At 38.5% G+C, this 22,644-nt stretch overlaps 1 non-coding gene across 1 annotated transcript; it reads right to left on the bottom strand.

Moving 5' to 3' along the window:
- Positions 1 to 20,274: 20,274 nt before the first annotated feature.
- On the bottom strand, positions 20,275 to 20,385 carry LOC114823461 (small nucleolar RNA R71). The gene has a single exon (XR_003771532.1). It is a non-coding gene; the product is annotated as a small nucleolar RNA R71 (small nucleolar RNA).
- Positions 20,386 to 22,644: the final 2,259 nt, after the last annotated feature.

The raw sequence follows: 22,644 nt of genomic DNA, 5'->3' as shown, positions 1-22,644 counted from the left end.
ATTGTTAAGCGTTCAACGCTCGATTAGAGATCAAGATCTTGGCGGCCATGGGTGTTTTGTCCACCAATGCTCCCCGCCAGAAGCATCGAAGCATTTGACGTTCTAAGGTAGGAGGCGATAGGAGCATATTTGTGGCTGGTTAGCTTGTTCTTGTACATTTATAGTTTTTGCTTAGTAAAGTGGTCTTTTAAGCTAGTTTTATGTGTTTCGGGTTAAGGGAAAAATATGAAAAAGGATGCATTTTGGAGCCTTTTGGAGCAAAGTTGAGCTTGGAATGGATGTCATATGCTTGGGGCGAGAGGATGGACGAAATTGAAGATTTGAAGATGATGTTTCCTACTTGAACAAGGTTTCTAGTCGAAGTAGGAAAGCGCCTAAGTGAAGATGGAATCCTAGTTGAGATTAGGATTCCTTCGAGGATCAAGATTCCTACTCGAACAAGGTTTCCTACTCGAAGTAGGAAAGTTAAATCAAATGGCATCAAGTTTCGGCCAATAAAGAAGATTTCCAAGTCCAAGAAGGAAAGGTTTCCAAGATGAAGTAGAGGAGAAGAATTCGAGTCAATGGAGGATTAAGACATGTTTTCCTAATGTAGAAGGACTCTAAGTGTTGTAGGACACAAATGAGGAAGTTTCTGAAAGGAATTCCTCATACTTGATGAGTTTCTACATTTTCTATCGGTTTTGGGGCTTTCTGAAATACATCCTGTCCCTACATTGAATTGCCGCACCTAGCTAGATGCCTAGTTCCTTGCCTTGCAAGGCATTCTAGAGCCTATCCATATCCTACAAACCTGCCGTACCTAGGACCCACTTTCCCTTGCAAAATCGATTGTTTGAACCTATTTCCTTGTGGATTTGAGTTATCCAAGTCCATGTCAGTTACCAGGGTTTTAAGTGCCTATATATACTCCTATTAACCCCTAAATCAGATCACCACTCACCACAATTCACAATTCACTTGAGGAAATCATTCCTTGCTCTTTCTTGCTTCCATGCACCACCATATGCCATAATTTCTGCCCAAAAACAACCCTAGCCCGCACCACCCATCAACCTAACACCATCACATCCTCCATCCATTCTACACCATCCATAACCCCAAAGAACCTGTCCAAAGTCCTTGCCGCACCAAGGAGGGGAGAAGGAAGCTCGGAAGATTCATGCAGATTCAAGTTAGCGTGTTGGAATTTCTAGGTGTTTCTTTTCCTTTGATTTCAATGTTTAATTCAATTCTCTTTGTTTTGTGCGTATGAGGAACTAAACCCCCTTGGGCAGGGGGATTCGAAATACATGTTTATGCTTGCGATATGATTTGATTACTTCTAATTGCGTTTCATAAGTTGTAGATTCAATTTGCCCTCTGTGAATTACATTGATTTGTGTGTGTTAGTTGAGAGTGCACGCTTAATTATCATGCATAAATTGAATGCTAGATTATAAGGAAATTTCACCTAATCGTTATGGAATTATATTCACAAGTAGTAAAGGTTGATGATCTCAATCGCGTTAAGTAAATTCTTGGCATAAGTTTCATGCAATCATAGTAACAAGTGCTTCGTCAATGCTTATGGTTTTTTCATAGAACTTAATGATTCTTGCTTGTATCTCTATTATGCAATCATGTAGGGGACTTGTGGGGAATGTTTGGGTTGTCGTATGCAATCATCCAATTCAATAACGTTGGAAAATCTGAGGGTTAATTTAAGCGGACCTAATTAACTTGGGGCATTGAGAATTCATGGTTTATTGAAAAGCAATTGGAAATCGTTTTGTATGCAAGTATAACATGTGTGGAGATGAACCCCTTGCTTCTTCATTCACCCATTTAAATCAAATTCGTTTTTATAATCTGTTCTAATTTACAAAGTTTGTTTTGTTTTAAATTCATTCAAAACCAATCCCCCTTTGTTTTTAAGTGTCAAATTAGTTAGTAAGTGTTTTACTTTGTGTTTTTAAGTGTTTTGATTGAAGTTAAAACCCAAATTCGTCAATTTGGTGCTTGAGTATCCCAAAACTGCCCAAATTGTGTTTTTAAAGGCGGTTTGAGTGTTTCTAATCTTTGTTTGAGTCTTTTGGTTTGTTTTGGTGTTTTAAAGTTTAGTTTTGCATTCTTTGAGTTTATTTTAGTGTTTAAACTTGTTTCACGTTTCTCGATCAATTCCAAGTGATTTGCAATCCCTCTAATCCCCGGTCTAGAACGATCCCTACTTACATACATTGCTACAATTGATAAAAGGGTTTAATTTAGTGCTAGTTAATTTTCACATCGAGACCCTCGCCCAAGTATTGCAAAAGCAACTCCTCCTTCATCTGATGCTGTGGACAAGAAGCAACAAGTGATTTAAATACGTTAAATAATATGTAGGAAAAGACTCACCTTCTTCTTGCTGGATTCCGCTTATCTTTTTGCGTGGGAGGATGATGCGAGAAGTTGGAAAGAACTTCTCCAAGAACGCTCTCTTCATACTTTCCCAAGATGTGACAGTGCCAGGAGCTAACCTAAGTATAACCAATCCTTGGCTTTATCCATCAAAGAGAATGGAAAAGCCTTCATCTTCAAAATACTTCCGTCAACATTGACGGGAGTCATGCTAAGAACAAATTCACTTCAAATTCTTTCAAATGTTTGTTAGGATCTTCCATGGACAAGCCATGGTATTTAGGAATATGATGAAGCAAACTTGACTCAATTCAAACTCTTCAAGTCTTACATATCAGGCAGCCGTGGGGTATTGGATGCTTGTGAGGATGGTGCGAAATAGATAAACACACAAATTAAACCCTCTTTTTATCAAATTGTAGCAAAAGATGTAAGTAGGGACCGTTCTAGACCGGGGATTAGGAGGGATTGCTAAACACTTGGAAACTGACTTAAAAACTCAAAAACAAAGTTTAAAACACTAAACTAGACTCAAAAAGAATGCAAAACTAAAGGTTAAAACACTTAAATAAACCTAAAACTCAAAACAGCAACCTAATGACTCAAAACTGCCCCTAAAAATACTTTTCTGGGCAGTTTTGAGAACTAACTAAGAACTTGGACGAATTTGAGTGAAAACTTGAATCAAAACACTTAGAAACACAAATCAAAACCGCAATAACTAATCTAAGACTTCAAAATAAAGGGGATTTGTTTGGACCGAAAATTGAAGCTCCTTGAAACTTTACTTAACGAAACAGATTGTAAAACGTTTTTGGATGAAAAGGATGGATAAAAGGCTAGTTAGGGTTCTTCTCCACACATGTCACACTTACAAACAAAGCGATTTTCAGTTGTTCTTTCAATAAATTATGAATACTCGGCAGCCCCAAATTAACCATGAATTGCACTAATTAACCCTCAGTTTTCCCCGAGTTATTGAGTTGGATGATTGCATCGACAACCCAAAACATTCCCTACAAGTTCCCTACATGAATTGCATAATAGAGATACAAGCAAGAATCATTACGTTCTATGAAAAACATAAGCATTGGCGAAGCATTTGTTACTATGAATTGCATGGAAACATGCCAGAATTCATTCAACGCGATCGTTTTCAAGCGACCTTCCTTTACTTGTGATTATAAGATTGTAACTATTAGGTGAAACTCCCTCATAATCTAGCATCATATTCATGCACTTAGAAACTAGCGTGCACTCTCAATCAACATACACAAATAAGTTATCAATCAAATAGATGAGCGAATTGAATCCACAACTTATGAAATAACAAACTGAATGTAATCAAATCATATTGCAAGCATGTACATGGTTTGAATCACCCCCTAACTAAGAGGGGTTTAGTTCCTCATACTCGCAAAGCAAAGATACATAAATTTAGAAATTAAAGCCAAAGAAAGAAAACACCTAGAAAGACTCCAACTTGGCGGCAAGATCATCAATGATTTCCCTTTCCTCCTTGCTGCGGCGTGAAGTTTAGAACAGGTTTTGGGTGGTATTTGGGGTGTAGAATGGATGGGGAATGGTAGGGAAAGGTTTAGGGTTGATGGGGGTACGGCTAGGGATGATTTTTGGGCAGGGTGCTTTGGGACTTTGGTGATGGGAAAGGTGCGGCGAGAATGCAAGAGCGGTTACGCGTGAATGATTGTGTATGAGAGGTGGTGATCTGATCTAGGGGTTATAATGAGTATATATAGGCATCCAAAACCCTAGGGTATCAGAATACCAAGGTTTTCTAAGAAACCCAAATCTACCAGAAATTAGGTTAAAACAATCAGATTTTTAGTGGGAATAAGGCCTGGAGGTGCGGCTAGGGTTAGGGTTTAGAGATGGGCCTTCTAGAATGCCTTGCAAGGCAAGGAAATCGGATATTCTAGAGCCTAGGTGTGGCTAGGGTTAGGGTCCCACAAGGAATTAGGGGTTTGGGTCATCTAAAAGCCCAAAACCAAGAATAGAAACTCTCGAAAATGGAAACCTCCAAGAATAGAAACTTCCAACTTTAGAAACTTTGGTTTCCAAATTTGAATTCTTTGTTCTTCACTTTCATTTCTTCATTTCTTAAGCTCCTTTTGACCTTCAAACTCGTCCATTCCTTGAGCTCCATTAGCATACACTCCATTCTACCTCAATTTTGCTCTAAAATGCTCCATTTTGCACTTCTTTGCATACTTCGTCTCTAAACCTGAAATTGCCTGAAAATGACTTTAAACACTAAAATAACTAAAGAAAAAAACAACATAAATGCTTAAGAACAAGCCAACTAAGTCGCATAAATATGCTCCTATCAAAGGTGCGGCATTATCCAATCCCGAGGCCAAAGAGCTCTTTAGTGTACAGTTGTCCACCGCCATGCCTTGAACCTCTTCAAATATCCCTGCAGGTAGCCCTCCTCCTCTTGTACGTTTTCTTCAAGGTCAGATTCGGAATTGGGAGGGTTAGACTCTTGTTGGTTCCTCCTTCTTCTCAAAGTTAAGCTCGAAATCGTCGTCAAAGTCCAAAATATGCTCACGAACAGGTTTGGAACTTGGTCATGCACTAGTACCTAAAAAACAAAACAAAATTAGGTCAGGAACTTAAATAAAATCTGAAGCAAAGTAAAATAAAAGAAACAAAAACAATCCAAGGGATTAGCAAAATTGCTAATCCCCGGCAACGGCGCCAAAAATTTGATGCGAAATATATTAAGCACACAAATTAAACCCTCTTTTGACAAATGTAGTAAAGTATGTAAGTAGGGATCGTTCTAGACCGGGGATTAGGAGGGATTGCTAAACACTTGGAAACTGACTTAAAAACTCAAAAACAAAGTTTAAAACACTAGATTAGACTCAAAGAATGCAAAACTAAAGTTTAAAACACTAAAACAAACGAAAAACTCAAAACAGCAACCAAAAGACTCAAAACTGCCTTAAAAACACTTTCTGGGCAGTTTTGAGCACAAAGCACCAAATTGGACGAATTTGGGTTTTAACTTGTACCAAAACACTTAAAAACATAAACCAAAACACTTTCTAACTAATCTAGGACTCCAAAATAAATGGGGGTTTGATTTGGACGAAAATAACTAACAAAACAGATTGCAAAGTAAAAACAGATTTGAAAACGATTTTGGGATTTTAAATGGATGATGGATTAGTTAGAGGCTCTTTCTCCACACATGACAAGTATGCAAACGACTCGATTTCCAGTTATTCCTTCGTTGAATTATGAATGACAATGCCCCAAATTAACCGTGACATCACTAGTTAATTCTCAAGTTTTCCTTGTGTTATTGGATTGGATGACATCATTCGACAACCCAAAGCATTCCTCAAAAGTTCCCTACATGACATCATAATAAAGATACAATCAAAGATCATTACGTTCAATGAAAACTATAAGCATTGACAAAGCACTTGCAACTATGACATCATGTCACTCATGCTAGGAATTGGACTTAACGCGATCGTGACTAGTGACCTTCACTACATATGAATATAAGTGTGTGATGATTATGTGAAACAACCTTATATTCTAGCAACATATTCATGCAAGCCAATTAAGTGTCGACCCCTAATTAACAAACACAAATAAGTTATTACTCGCACAGTTAAGCCAATTGCATTCACGATTCAAGAACTCATAACTGGAATTTATCAAATCAACTTGCATACATAGTCATGGCTTCGAAATTACCCCTAACCAATAGGGGTTTAGCCACTCATGTTCGTAGCAAAACGAAAGGAAAAGAAATTAAACATTGAAATCATAAAACGAATTACACCTAGAATGCACCAACGATTAAGCTTAAGCATCCAAGAGTCCTTCCTTCTTTCTCCTTGCTGCTGCACACGAATGGGTGAGTTTTGGGGGTTATGAATGGTGTAGAATGATGGGTTTATGGCTGGGATAGGTGTATGGGACGGCTAGGGTGGTTTTTGGTCAGAAAATATGGTGAATGGTGAAGGATAGGTGCGGCAGAGAGAGTGGTGATGTTTCTGGCGTGAATGGGACTGAATGGGGTTGTTTGTGGCTGCACAAACATGTTTATTTAAAGGGATTAGGAAATTAAAAACCCTAGGCTAATTAGGTAAACAGAAATTTAAGTCAAAAGCTTCTAGAAATAGGAAACAAAATCAGAAAATTAAAGGAAAGGGCAAGGGAAATTCGGCTAGGGTTTAAAACACAAAAGGAAGGTGTTTTAAAGCTTAGAATCAGGAAATAACCCTCTGCCTTGCACGGCAAGGAAGAGGAAATACCAAGGGGGGTGCGGCAAGGGTTCAAAAGGTGCAAGAGATGTGTATTTGATGTCCTAGAATGCTTAGGAAGTCTTCATAATTGCTGGAACTTTTAGGGACATTTAGGAAAAATCAAACCAAAGTAGGAAACTTTGGCTTAACTTTCCTATTTCAAGTAGGAATCCTTGTTGGAGTAGGAATCCTTGTTCTTCTAGGAATCCATCTTCCATTAGGAATCCTTCGTCGATTAGGAATCCTTCTTCAATTAGGAATCCTTGTTCAATTAGGAATCCTTCTTCAATTAGGAATCCTTCGTTGATTAGGAATCCTAATTTCTTCAAGTCTTCAATTCATCCATTCCTTTTGCTCCAAAAGGCTCCAAATTACATCATTTTGCACACTTCGGCTTTGGAATCTGAAAACACACAAAAGTAACTTTAAACACTAAAATAGCTAACGAAACATAACATAAATGCACGAGAACAAGCCAATTAAGTCGCATAAATATGCTCCTATCAAAAAGAAATTACACAATTAAATCATAAAACGAATTACACCTAGAATGCACCAACAATGAAGCTTGAACATCCAAGGATCCTTCCTTCTTCCTTCTTGCTGCGGCACACAAGTGGGTGAGTGTATGGATTGGGTTTTGGGGGTTATGGATGGTGTAGAAGGGTGGAATGGTGTTTAGGATGGATGTATGGTGCGGCTAGGAGTGTTTTTGGGCAGAAACTATTGAGAGTGGTGAAGGATGGACGCGTCTAGGAGTGGTGGCTGGTTTCTGGCGTGAATGGGATTGATTCGGGATGTTTGTGGCTGCCAAAAGGAAGTTTATTTAAAGGGATTTCAGGAATTAAAACCCTAGGTTATTTAGGTAAACAGAAATTAAGTCAAAAGCTTCTAGAAATAGGAAATCAAATAAAAAACTTAAGGGAAAGTGCCAAGGGGGATGCGGCAATAACATATATGTATAGGAAAGGGTATGGCACGGTTTGGGACTGAAATTGGCTAAGTTTAAATCTCCAAATCCTCCAAGAAAAGGTAAGAAATCAGAATTAAAAGGAGAAAGGTAAGGTGATGTGCGGCAAAGACTAGAAAATAAAGGGAATGTGATTTCCATGTAGATTTGGTGCGGCAATAAAGGTAAGTTGGAGGGTTGGGTGCAGCAACTTCCTAGGCAGGTATTAGGATTTCTAGGAGCTATATTTAAGTGTCCTAAATTATTTAGGAAGCCTCCTTGCTGCTGGAAATTGAATGGATTGGAAATAGGAAAGTTAAGACCAAATTAGGCAATTTGGACTTAGTCAATCCCTCTTCTTCTTGGATTCCTTTTCCTTCCTTGATTTGAATTAATTTTTCGTCCTCTCTTTGGCTGATTCCTTGCATGTTTTGGTCTTCAATTTCGTCCATCCTTTTGCTCCAAGCATGTGATAATCATTCCAAGCCCAATTTTGCTCCAAAAGGCTCCAAAATGCATCTTTTGCCCTTAGAATCTGAAAACACACAAAAGTGACTTTAAACACTAAAATAACTAAGGAAACACAACGTAAATGCACGAGAACAAGCCAATTAAGTCGCATAAATATGCTCCTATCACCCCCATCCATCCTAATGATAGGAGCATATTTATGCGACTTAATTGGCTTGTTCTCATGCTTTTACGTTGTGTTTCTTTAGTTATTTTAGTGTTTAAAGTCACTTTTGTGTGTTTTCAGATTCTAAGGCCAAAGTGTGCAAAATGATGTAATTTGGAGCCTTTTGGAGCAAAAAGGAGTGGATAAATTGAAGACTTGAAGAAATTAGGTTTCCTAATCAATGAAGGATTCCTAATCAACGAAGGATTCCTAATCGATGAAGGATTCCTAATTGAAGATGGATTCCTAATCACATGAGGATTCCTAGAAGAACAAGGATTCCAACTCCAACAAGGATTCCTACTTGAAGTAGGAAAGTTAAGCCAAGATTTCCTACTTTGGTTTGACCTTTCCTAAGTGTCCCTAAGTGTTATCAACTTTGAAGGTCTTCTAAGTATTCTAGGACATCAAGCACACATTTCTTGCATGGTTTACATCAATGCCGCACCTCACATGCCTTTTCCACAATTCCATCTTCCTTGCCATGCAAGGGAACCCTTTCCCTTCAGTTTTAGGACATTTAAACCTTTCCCTAAACCTTTCCTACATCACAGCCGCATCCCTTGACCTTTCCTCTTCCTTGCCGTGCAAGGGAGAGTGATTCTTTCCTATTTTCTGAATTAAAACACATTCCTTTTGTGTTTCATACCCTAGCCGCACCCCTTAGTCAATTTCCCTTAAGTTTCTGATTTTGTTTCCTATTTCTAGAAGCCTTAAACTTAATTTCTGATTACCTAAATAACCTAGGGTTTTAATTCCTGAAATCCTTTAAATAAACTCTCTTTTGCAGCCACAAACATCCCGATACACTGACCATTCACGCAGAAACACCATTCTAGCGCCCAAAAAATACAAGCAGCCGCTCCACCTTCTTCCACCCTCTTTGCCGAGTTCTCCACCACCTTCCAACCATCAAACACTCTTCCACACTCACCCTTCACCCCTTGCCGTGCCTCTACACCCCCCAAAATCCAGTCTACATCATCAAAACAGCCCAGAAACCATCAACACCCAATCTGCCGCAAGCAAGGAAAAGGGACAGATTCACTCAATTGTTTGGCTCTTCATTCTGAGTTGTTGAACAATTTTAGGTGTATTCTATCTTATATTTCAATGTCAAATTCATGTAATCTTTGTTTTGCTTTAAGTATGATTGGCTAAATTCGTTTTGGCTAAGGGTGTATTCAAAACCATGATTATATATGTGAAATAAGTTGATTACTTCCAGTTATCGTTGCATAAGTCGTGAATACAATTTGCTTAACCGTTTGATTTAGAACTTATTCTTGTATGTTGATTGAGAGTGCACGCTTAATTTGCATGCTTGAATTTGGTGCTAGGATATAAGTTTGTTTCACCTAATCGTTATGAATTTATATTCGCAAGTAGTGAAGGTCGCTAGTCACGATCGTGTTAAGTAGATTCCTGGCAAGAGTATCATGCTTTTCATAGTTACAAATGCCTTGTCAATGCTTATGATTTCCAAAGAACGTAATGATTCTAACTTGTTTCTTTATCATGCTGTTCATATAGAGAACCTGTTAGGAATAATTTGTTTGCGATGCATATTCATCCAATTCAATGATTCTAGGGAAATCTGAAGGTTAATTTAAGCGGACCTAATTAACTTGGAGTGTCGAGGTTCATAACTTATTAAATTGATAACTGGAAATTGATTTACGTTGCATATATTTCATATGTGGAGAAGAACCCCTTAGCTATTCCATCATCCATTGATTCATCACAATTTTGTCATACAATCTGTTTTCTTTACAATCTGCCCATTTAATTTAATTTCATCCAAACACAATCCCCCCATATTTTGTTGAGTCTTAGTCATTCAAATCTGTTTTATTTTGTGTTTTTAAGCATTTGGAGTCATAAACACTTTCAAATTCGTCCAAATCAAGTTCTAGTTTCTTTTTGAGTCAATTTGATTGTTTTAGGCAGTTTTGAGTGTTTCAAATCTGTTTTGAGTCATAGTAGTCTTGTTAGAATCTTTAAGTTTAGTTTTTGTGTTTTTAAATCAATTTATATTAGATTAGCACCCCTAGTTAATCCCCGGTTGGAACGATCCCTACTTACATCATTACTACAATTGTCACAAATAGGGTTTAATTTGTGTGTCAACATAATTTTCACATCATTTCTACAGGCAGAAATTCAAGTGTGCTTTGAACGTCCTGCGTACCTCTATAAAAATCAGCACTCGACGGGATTTCAAAGATCGAAGAGGCGAGCTCAGAAATCGAAGAGGCCAACTTAAAAATCGAAGAGGTGCTAGCTTTCTCAAAAGCTAGGCTTGCTCAGAAACCACGACCAATCTTTTTTTCCAGATTTGTCCGCACTTGTCACATGCAACCTCTGCACTCGACGGGATTTTAACGATCGAAGAGGCAAGCTCAGGTTTCGGAGAGGCATCTGCTTTTCCAGACGTGTCAGCATCTATCACATGCCAAGTCAACTTTGCAGAAATCACAGGCAATTTGTCGAAGCGCCGATTCCAGATATCGAAGAGGCATCTGTTTTTCCAGACGTATCAACATCTGTCACATGCAGAGTCAGCTTTGCGAAAATCATGGGCAGTTTGTCGAAGCACCAATTCCAGATATCGAAGAGGCATCTGCTTTTCCAGACGTATCAGCATCTGTCACATGCAGAGTCAGCTTTGCGGAAATCATGGGCGGTTTGTCGAAGTGTCGATTCCAGATATCGAAGAGGCACTTGATTTTCCAGACGTGTCAACACCTGTCACATGCACACTCAGCCTTGCGGAAATTACGGGCAATCTGTCGAAGATCTCTTGTGAAGTAGAAAGCACGTGAAGTTTACTATTAAATCATCCAACGGTTGTTGACAAGAGTGAAAGAATAGTACCGGTTTTTAATTCCAATAAATGTCACCCTTCACCCTCCATTGCAAGGCAGACATATATAACCCTTCTTCTTCTCCGAGAATGCCTTTCTAACAAACCCTCTCGAGTAACTCAATGTTCCTTATTCCTTGGGGTACCTCTGCAAACAACTCATCCAAAGCAAAAGTATTTCATATCATGAAGGTTGAAAGCAAGAGTATCTTATATCATGTTTTCTCCCTGTCCTTCTCCTTGTCGTTGTTTCGGGACAAGGAGAAAAAGAGCAATCAGCCAGCACTTGGTATCAATCTTCCGATCTGGAACCGACTGCCCGGAACACTTTCCTGATTGCTTACCTAGCCTTGCTCTCGAGTACTCATCTTCAACATTTTATGCTTCATCTTCGTCTACCACATTTGCCTGGGGAACAGATAAGGGAACTGAAAATGTTACATCGAAGCATGTGGAGACAATTTTCTAATTCATCCTCAGCTAAGGACAAGGAGAAAGAAAGCAAGAGGTGAGCACTTGGAAAGATTGAAGAAAGAAATAGACCAACACCTCTACCTCGTGCCTACCTACCGTGCAGAAGAAACAAGCAGAGAAGAATGCAGACTACACAATCAAATCAACCCAGCAGAAGGAGTCTGAATTGAAACCAAAGAACTCTCATATTCCTCGCTCAGAATTCCAAACCAGTTCGAGATCAAAGCTGTGGAAAGACAAGAAGATCATATATCTCCAAAACCATATTTACGTTCTTAAACTCTACTCTGTCTGGTTTTTACTTTGCCATACTTGTCATGTTTATTCGTTGTTTGTTTGTTTGCTTGTTTTTTGTGTGAGTTTATGCTTGAAACATTGAGGACAATGTTTGATTTAAGTGTGTGGGGGGGGGGGGGGGGATTGTTTTGCATGAAATTCGTAGGAGTTTATCACCCATTACTTCTAGTGTTGTTCCTTTCTGTTTTAAGTGTTTTTAAGCTGTTTTGGAGTGTTTCAGTGTGTTTTGACATAAAAATCCAAAAATCTCATAAAAATTTGAAAAATTGTTTTGAAAAACCCCAAAAGAATTGTTTTTGTATGTTTATCTGTGTCTTAGGGTACCTTCCAACACAATAATGAGGATTTGGTTTTTAATTACATGACTGTTAAAGAGAGTTATAAACTTGGATAAAAATTTGATTTACTCTTTGGTGTATGCTTGGTTGTGGTTATAATTTATGAATTCACATGCAATCATCAGTTTTGTAACATGCTTGAAAGAAGGAACTCAAATGTACGCTACAACCTTGTGAAACTTGAGCCTAAATGTTTATTTGGAGAGTTAATAATCTGTGCATCATTGTTTTCTAAAGTCGTTGCATGATCTCATTATTCTTTGCTTGGTTGCTACTTAGAAGGCGTTTCATCATTTAGTTCCAAATGCTAGAACTCATGCCTATTTCATTCAAAGCATGCTATTGATTTGCATAACACATTTTCAAGATGAAGTTGTGTAGTGACCACCAAAGTCAAATTGTCGTGCCCCTATTTCATTATGTGTTTAAGTTTAACCCCGTTGAGCCTTGTTAAGCCTATGTTCTTTGTTAATCCACACTATCCTTACCTAGCCTAGTTTTAGGACCATCCATACCCTTGTTCTTGAAGCATAGTAAAGCATGACTTAAAATGAACTCTTTTTTTATCAATGTATTGCAGAAAGCAAGTGTGGGGGAAGTGATTCTTGTGTGTGTGTGTGTGTGCCAAAGTCCTTAATAAGGCACGGGTAGAAAAGAAAAAAAAAAGAGTGAAAAGAAAAAAGTTTGTTAAAAAAAGGGTCCAAAACATTGAATTCGGCCCTAAGTGTTGCATGAATCTTCCCTTTGTATTTAAAAGTTGATTCTGCATTCTAAAGTGAATTCCAAGTGTCTATTTCATTGTTTTGCTTGCTATCGCTTTAAGAACGTTTGTTATTCCTATGCTTTCTTTATTAGCCATTACCCCCAAGCCCTGTTACAACCCTTGACTTCAATCTTGAGTGTTGTATGTTTCAATTTGTGGAGTTTGAAATTGGTATAAGCATATGGTGTCACTGGTTCTCGCATCTAAGTAGTAGCATTCCATTCATGAGATCATATCTAAACATGCTTAATAACTCCAGAAAATTGCTTTCTTTGTTATAACATATGTGAGTCCTAGTCTTTCGTGTTTACATTAATCTTCTCACATATACTAGTGTAGGGTGTGTAGTCAGAAAATGTGTGTGAAAATAGAGAGTATCTTGTAAGGAATTGAGCAAATTCTCTAAGGCATGTTACTACATTCAAAACATTGTTTTAATTGGTAAATTGTGAACTAGTAAGTAGTGACTGTGATTAAGTTGGTGCTCAAGTGTGAAGATAACCAAAATCTGTGGGAATGATGATTTGTAACATGTCATGTGCATTGGAAATCCCTGAGGCAAATGTTGGAAGGTTAGGTTATGTTTTGTTTGTTTTGTTTCATTTTGTTTCTTTTGTTTTGCTCAAGGGACTAGCAAAAGCTAAGTGTGGGGAATTTGATAGGAGCATATTTATGCAACTTAGTGAGCTTGTTTCATGGCATTTACTTAGTTTAATTCTAGTTATTTTAGTACTTTAAACTATTTTCGTGTGTTTGTAGGTTCAAATAACAAAGTTGACAACAAAGTGCTCTTTGGAGCACTTAGGAGCATTTTTGGGCCAAGATTGGATAGTGCAAGAATGGAGACATGAGGATGGACGTTTTTGAAGATTAGAAGGCTAGAAATCAACATGTGTGTGTGCAAGTGTGTTGACCTACAACTACAAACACTCATGCACTACACCCATTACATCCACTCATTACCAAACACTCATCCACTACACCTATTACATCCACTCATTACCAAACATCCATCCACTACACTCATTACACCCACTCATTACCAAACATCCACCCACTACACCCATTACATATACTCATTACCAAACATCCATCCACTACACCCATTACATCCACTCATTACCAAACACTCATCCACTACACCCATTACATCCACTCATTACCAAACATCCTTCCAATACACCCATTACATCCACTCATTACCAAACACTCACCCACTACACCCATTACATCCACTCATTACCACAACATACACCACTACCACCTTAATTAGATGGTGGTCCTCTCCCTCGCCTATAAATACATCCACCCTTCACCATAACAAGGGGGAGGAGGAAAGATCCATCCAAAGACACTACATTCACATCTCACAACTCTATACACTTACACTTTCCTTCCTTGGGTGAGAACACAATCCACCGATCCACCCTTCACCATAACTCACCTATATCCATCCACCACCATAATTTACCACTCATCCATCAAACCACACCTTGTGCCGCAAGAAAGAGAAGAATGAGGACCCTTGGACGTGCTTGCCATTCAAGTTGGATTGTTAGAGCGTTTTTAGGTGTTTTCATTCTTTTGTTTTCAATGTCTAAATTTGTTTATCTTTGCTTTGTGAGTATGAGGAACTAAACCCCCCTTAGCTTGGGGGGAATTTGAAACCATGTTCATGCTTGCAATATGATTTGATTACCTTCAGTTGTGATTTCATAAGTTGTGAATTCAATTTGTTTAACTGCTTGATTGATAACTTATTCATGTATGTTTATTAAGAGTCCACACTTAGTTTGCATGCATGAATATGATGCTAGAGTATAAGGGAGTTTCACCTAATAGTTACAAACTTATATTCACAAGTAGTGGAGGTCGCTTATAAACGATCGCGTTAAATAAATTCTTGGCAAGAGTTTCATGCTCATCATAGTAACTGATAGGAGCATATTTATGCGCCTTAGTTGAGCTTGTTCTTATACATTTATAGTGTTTTTGCTTAGTAAAATAGTCTTTTAAGCTAGTTTTATGTGTTTTCAGGTTCTAAGGGCAAAATATGAAAAAGGATGCATTTTGGAGCCTTTTGGAGCAAAGTTAAGCTTGGAATGGATGTCATATGCTTGGAGCCAAGAGGATGGACGAAATTGAAGATTTGAAGATGATGTTTCCTACTTGAACAAGGTTTCCTAGTCGAAGTAGGAAAGCGCCTAAGTGAAGATGGAATCCTAGTTGAATTAGGATTCCTAGTCAAAATGGGTTTCCTAGTTGAATTAGGATTCCTTGAAGATGAAGATTCCTACTCAAACAAGGTTTCCTACTTGATGTAGGAAAGTCAAAATCCAAATGGTCTCGAGTGAAGCAAGAAAGAAGTTTTCCAAGTCCAAGAAGGAAAAGGAGTCCAAGATGAAGAAGGAATGACAACAAACAAGGTTTCCTAATCCTAATAGGCAAAGTTTCCAAGTGCAATGAGGAATCCTTATCCATTTAGGGCACCTTATCCATGTAGGATACCTCATCCTTGTTCTAGAAACCTTATCCATCCTTGCCGTGAGTTTTCCTTGCATTAGAAGGTTTCTAGAAGCCCAAATCTGCCCTATCCTCTAATGCCGCACCCTAGGCCTTCTAGAAAACTGATTTCCTTGCCTTGCAAGGCCATCTAGAAGCCTTATCCCTCTAATCCATTCCTGCCGCACCTAGGAGGACCTTTCCTACCCAAAATCTGATTGTTTTAAGCCCTTTCCTAATGGGATTTAATCCTCCAAATCCTAATCTGATTTGCTAGACTTTTAGGACCCTATAAATACATGGTGCCGCACCCATTCATTCACATCACCTCTCATACACATTCATTCATTCCACAAAGTCAGAAATTCGTCCAAGCACCTCTCCACACCTTTGCCGCACCATCCCCATCCCCTAAACACTACTACATCCATCTATAACCATGCATCCATACACCTAAAGTCCCAACCTGTCCCTAAAATCCTTTGCCGCACCAAGGAGGAGGAGAAGGAAGCTCGGAAGTTCATGCAATTCAAGTTCGCGTCGCTGGAATTTCTAGGTGTTTCTTTTCCTTTGATTTCAATGTTTAAATTCAATTCTCTTTGTTTTGTGCGTATGAGGAACTAAACCCCCCCTTGGCTAGGGGGGGATTCGAAATACATGTTTATGCTTGTGTTATGATTTGATTACTTCTAATTGCGTTTCATAAGTTGTGAATTCAATTTACTTATCTATGAGAATTACATTAAGTTGTGTGTGTTGGTTGAGAGTGCACGCTTAATTATCATGCATAAATTGAATGCTAGGATATAAGGAAATTTCACCTAATCGTTATGGAATTATATTCACAAATAGTAAAGGTTGATGATCTCAATCGCGTTAAGTAAATTCTTGGCATAAGTTTCATGCAATCATAGTAACAAGTGCTTCGTCAATGCTTATGGTTTTCATAGAACTTAATGATTCTTGCTTGTATCTCTATTATGCAATCATGTAGGGGACTTGTGGGGAATGTTTTGGGTTGTCGTATGCAATCATCCAATTCAATAACGTTAGGAAAATCTGAAGGTTAATTTAAGTGGACCTAATTAACTTGGGGCATTGAGAATTCATGGTTTATTGAAAAGCAATTGGAAATCGTTTTGTATGCAAGTATAACATGTGTGGAGATGAACCCCTTAGCTAGCCTTCCATTCACCCATTTAAATCAAATTCGTTTTTACAATCTGTTCTAATTACAAAGTTTGTTTTGTTTTAAATTCGTCCAAAACCAATCCCCCTTTGTTTTAAAGTGTCAAATTAGTTAGTAAGTGTGTTACTTTGTGTTTTTAAGTGTTTTGATTCAAGTTAAAACCCAAATTCGTCCAATTTGGTGCTTAGTGTCCAAAACTGCCCAGATTGTGTTTTTAAGGCAGTTTTGAGTGTTTTGGTGCTGTTTTGAGTCTTTTGGTTTGTTTTGGTGTTTTAAAGTTTAGTTTTGCATTCTTTGAGTCTATTTTAGTGTTTTAAACTTGTTTTTACGTTTTTGAGTCAATTCCAAGTGATTTTGCAATCCCTCCTAATCCCCGGTCTAGAACGATCCCTACTTACATATATTGCTACAATTGATAAAAAGAGGGTTTAATTTGAGTGCTTATATATTTCACATCAAATTTTTGGCACCGTTGCCGGGGATTAGCAACTTTGCTAATCCCTTGGATTGTTATTTTCGTTTTTCTTATTAGATCAGATTCTTATGTTATTTTGTTTCTTGTTTTAGGTACTTGTTTATGACTCGGAGTTCTAATCCGGTTCAAGAACATATTTTAGACTTTGACGATGATTTTGAGCGTGAGTTGAGACGAAAGAGGAAGAACCCGGAACCTAGTGAATCAAGTGCAAGTTCCGAGTCCGTTTCTGAAGTTGAAGAGGAAGTGGAAGACATGGCAGCGGACAACCGAACGATCAAGGAGCTTTTCGCTTCGGGATTGGATAATGCCGCACCTCTATGTATCCAGTACCCTAGGGCGGCTCAGGACAAAACTGCCGAGTTCGAATTGAAGTCAAGCTTGTTACATCACATTCCGAAGTACCATGGGCTGTCCATGGAAGATCCAAACAAGCACTTGAAGGAGTTTGAAGTCGTTTGCTCAAGCATGACTCCGGTAAACGTGGACGGGAGTATATTGAAGAAGAAGGCTTTCCCCTTTTCTCTTATGGAAAAGGCGAAAGATTGGTTATATGAATTAGCTCCCGGAACAGTCACATCTTGGGAGAGCATGAAACGGGCTTTCTTAGAGAAGTTTTTTCCAACCTCTCGAGTCATTCTCCTACGAAAAAGGATAAGTGGAATTCAACAAGAAGAAGGTGAGTTGATAAGTCTCATTTTGCATGCATTTATATCTTCCTTATTTGGCATCTTTGTGATGTTTTTGGATTAAACTAGTTGCATTTTACATTATTTGGTGTTAGTGTGCAGCCAAGTGTGTATTTGAATCAATGGGAAGGTAAATGAAGTAAAAATATTCCTTTTGATAGCTGAGCATTATTCCAAACGTGGAGAGGATTCTAGGGAGTTAATTTGAAGTCCAAATGAAGAATCTAGGAAACATTTGGCTGCTGGAATTTCAGGAAAGGATGTGGAAGTGTTAAGTGGTGAAATTCGACCATATTGGGTGATTCTAAACAAGGCAAAAACATTGAAGTCTGATTATGTGGTTCTAACACCAAAACATGCATTCACATGCATGTTCACAACCTGGCCGTGCATTCCATTACCTTTCCAGCTCCCTTTTGCACCAAAAACATCCACTCCCATTAATTAAACCATTCAGCCACTTCTACACCAACATCACACACCATGCCGTGCTTTGTCAGCCCTTGTTCCAGCTTGGTACAACCAATTCCAGGTTGTCCACTCCCTAGTTGCAGACATTGCACATGCATCTTCAATTAAATAAACCACACACATGCATATTATCTTTGTGCCGTGCATCCACCATCCCAGAAATCCACCGATTCCAGCTCACATATGCATTTTCCAGCTCCATTCTTTATGTTGGCAGCCACATTCCCCTCCTAATAAAACTATGCAAAAAGCACTTATTTTGGGGATTCAGTTTTCGATCATTCACACACATAGCTGCTCCATTTTTCTGTCCATTTTCTCTCCCATTTTACAGAAAACCATTCAATCATAGCCGATCCACTTCATTTACAACACACTTGGAGAACCAACACGGAAGGCAACTCTTAAGGGATTTCAACATCAGTTTTGCTTCAAGGGTTCCTTCTCCTTAATTCTATGTTCACTCATGTTGTATATTTTTATGTCAAACATTCTGTAAACATGAAGTGTAACTAATCTCTTTCTAGGGATTCGATGTAGCCTAGCAAGATTGCCATGTAGTTAATTCAGAATGCTCAGTTGATCCATTTAATTCTTGTTTCATTCTCTGATTTAATTGTGACTTTGTATGTTGATTTTAATGCTTGATCACCATTTGAATTAACCACAAGTTGTATAGCCAATATTAAAAGCACACATCATGCATAATCTTGGTAGATATGGGAATGATTGAAGGAGATGTTTTGCAAACATCCTGCCGAGTGTTTCCTGTGGTTTTATGAAAGTTTCTTATGCATGACACATTCTTAATTAGGAACCAAAGTTGCACATCACAATTAGGTTCATGATTAGGAACATTTGATCAAATCTACACATCATATAGTTGATCAAATCTAAGTGAAACAAACTCAAGAATTAGGTAGATTGCTGAGCATAAACTGACTTAACAAGCATGGAATTGGTTTAGCTATGGTGAAACCGAATCCCTAGCTTCATCTACATTGGTGTTATCCTATTTTATTACTTGTTGATTCATTTACTTGTATTCATTTCATTCTTGTGTGTTTTCAAGTTACAACAACAAATCTGTCTAAGTTGGTTAGTTCTACTCATTTCTTATAGTTCTTGCAAAACAAGTAATTGTAAAGGTCCAATTAGTCCCTGTGGATTCGACACCCTTGCTTATGCCATTATACTAAACATATTTTAGTATGAGGAAGGAACAAAACATCAACAAAAATGGCGCCGTTGCCGGGGATTGATTTCAGTCCCTTGTAATTGCTTGTTTGCTATTTAAACTTTGTTCTTTTCATTGTACGTAGATTCTTGATTTTCATTCGAACTTGTGTTATTTTGTTTCAGGTAGTATATGTCAAATAGACTTGTTGAGTTAGGCCAAAGAATTGAACGATTAAAGGGCCACACTTTGGACAACTTTGTGCCATCAAGTTCCTCCATTATCCGTGAAGAGGAGGAAGAGAATTCATCTAGTTCAACAAGTAAAGGATCTGAGCACTTTAATTGGGAAAGAGAGGAAGAGATGGCGGGCAACCAAGATGAGCTTCGAGCTTTGGAGGACTTTGCTCAACCAATCATACCAAATTCACCTTCATGCATCTTGCTGCCCACAGAAGCTAGAAATTATGATCTTAAATCTTCACATTTCCATATGTTTCCCTCTTTTTATGGTTTACCTAATGAAGACCCTTTAGCTCATATTAAAGAGTTTTACAATGTTGTGAGTGGTTTACCTTTGCAGGGAGTAAGTGAAGCAAATTTGAGGTTGAGAGTGTTTCCTTACACCTTGAAAGATAGGGCCAAGAGTTGGTTGATGACTCTAACACCAGGTTCCCTTACCACATGGGATGCCGTAGCTAAGAAGTTCTTGGAGAAGTTCTTTTCCACTCAAAAGACAGCCACATTAAGGGGACAAATCTTCAACTTCAAACAAGATGATGGAGAACCTTTCAATGAGTGTTGGGAGCGCTTTAAAGGCCTTTTGCTGCAATGTCCGCACCATGGGTTACCTTTTCACTTACAAATGCAACTTTTCTATGATGGACTAACCCAAACATGTCAATCAACTGTTGATAATGCAGCAGGTGGAGCCTTGAAGAAAAAGAATGCCCAAGAGTCATACAACATTTATGAGATGTTGGGGTCTAATACCCAACACAAAGATTTAAGGGGTAAGAAAGTTGGAGTCTATGAAACAAGCTTTAATCATGATCTTTCTTTGCAGGTAGCTAACCTAGAAAGGAAGCTTGAATCCGTGCTCAACATGGTGCCAAAAGCAAATGAAGTGTGTGCCATTTGCAACATACCAAACCATCTTACTCATCAGGAAGGCTTACCCCGACTATGTTCAAGAGCAAGTGAACCTCATGAATTCTTACAATCAAAGGCCAAGGAATGATGTGTACTCCAATACATATAATTCAAGTTGGAGAGATCATCCCAACCTTTCATGGAAAAACAACAATCAATTCCAAAATTTCCAACCAAAACCTGCCACTACTCTTGAGGATACAGTTAAGTTGTTAGCCCAAAATACCTTGCAATTCCAACATGCCACAAATAGCACTCTCCAACAACATTCGGCGGCTCTAACCAAAATGGAGACACAATTGGGGCAGATTGCAGATGCCTTGAACCAAAGAGAAGTTGGAAAATTTCCAAGCCAACCCGTGATACTCCAAAGGAACCAAGAACAAGCCAAAGCAATCACTACACTTAGAAGTGGTAAGGTTATTGATAATAGAGTTGGCAATGAAGTTACTAATGAATCTGATCAGGTGAATACAGGGGTTACTCAAGGAGAAAATGAGAAACTAAATGAGGAACCAAGCCATGCTACTTCCTCATTTGAAGCACCAAATCTTCACAAGGCCGAGAAACCATACACTCCACCAATACCATTCCCTGGAAGACTTGCCAAGAGCAAGCAGGATAAGTCATTCAAGGAAATTTTTGATATGTTAAGCAAAGTGAATGTTAACTTGCCTTTGCTTGATGTCATTAGGAACATGCCGGCGTATGGGAAGTTCTTCAAGGAGTTAAACAGCTACAAAAGGAAGTATGGACCAAATGAGAAGGTGGTGGTGTCCGAGAATGTGAGTGCCGTTTTGCAAAGAAAACTTCCACCAAAGCTCAAGGATCCAGGAAGTTTCTCTATCAACATCACCATAGGGGACAAGAAAGTAGAGAAGGCGATGCTTGATTTGGGTGCTAGCATCAACTTAATGCCTTATTCCGTGTACCTTCAACTAGGTTTGGGGGATTTGAAAGCTACCACCATCTCATTACAACTTGCAGACAGATCCGTGAAATATCCAAGAGGTATAGTGGAAGATATTCTAGTCCAAGTTGATAAACTAATCTTGCCTGCAGATTTTGTAGTGTTGGACATGGAAGAAGCACCTATACATGACCGAGAGTTGCCTATCTTGCTTGGGAGACCATTTATGGCCACGGCCAAGACCATCATTGATGTGCAAAATGGACTCCTCACTATGACAGTGCTAGGAGAGACCGTTAAATTCAAAGTGTTTGAGTCTCTTTCTCATCCTTCTTCATCTCTTGAGTGCTATTCCATTGATGTGCTTGATTCGCTTATTTTCTCTAAGTTCTTGCAGGCACAATCTAATGAACCATTACAAACTGTTTTGAGTCAATCTCAAGATGAGTTTGATGAAGAAGACACACTCATGGAAGTGGTAGCTACCTTGGAAGCGTTGGCACCGTATCCTTTGAATGTTTCACCTCTTGTAGAGCATTTAGAACCATCTAGGTCACATCTAATACCTTCCATTGTTAAGGCACCAAAACTTGAACTTAAACCACTTCCACCACATCTTAAATATGCATATCTAGCTGAATTTGAAACTCTTCCAGTTATCATAGCTTCTGACCTCAATCCAAATGAAGAAGATAAACTAATGAGAGTGTTAAAAGAGTCCAAATCAGCTATTGGGTGGTCTATTGCAGATATCAAGGGAATAAGCCCTACTATGTGCATGCATAGGATTCTTTTGGAGGATGGATCAAAGTCAACCCGTGAACCACAAAGAAGGCTCAATCCACACATGAAAGAAGTTGTGAGGAATGAAGTGTTGAAGTTGTTAGATGTGGGAATCATATATCCCATTTCTGATAGCAAATGGGTGAGTGCTATTCAGGTGGTACCCAAGAAGGTGGGAATCACAGTGATGAAGAATGAAAACAAAGAGCTTGTGCCCACAAAGCCCACGGCTAGTTGGCGTGTTTGCACCGACTACAGGAAGT

The sequence above is a fragment of the Malus domestica genome, chromosome 12 (genome assembly GCF_042453785.1).
Source record: "Malus domestica chromosome 12, GDT2T_hap1".
Classification (NCBI taxonomy): domain Eukaryota; kingdom Viridiplantae; phylum Streptophyta; class Magnoliopsida; order Rosales; family Rosaceae; genus Malus; species Malus domestica.
The sequence above is the reverse complement of the archived record's forward strand: the minus strand, read 5'-3'. Positions and strand labels throughout refer to the sequence as shown.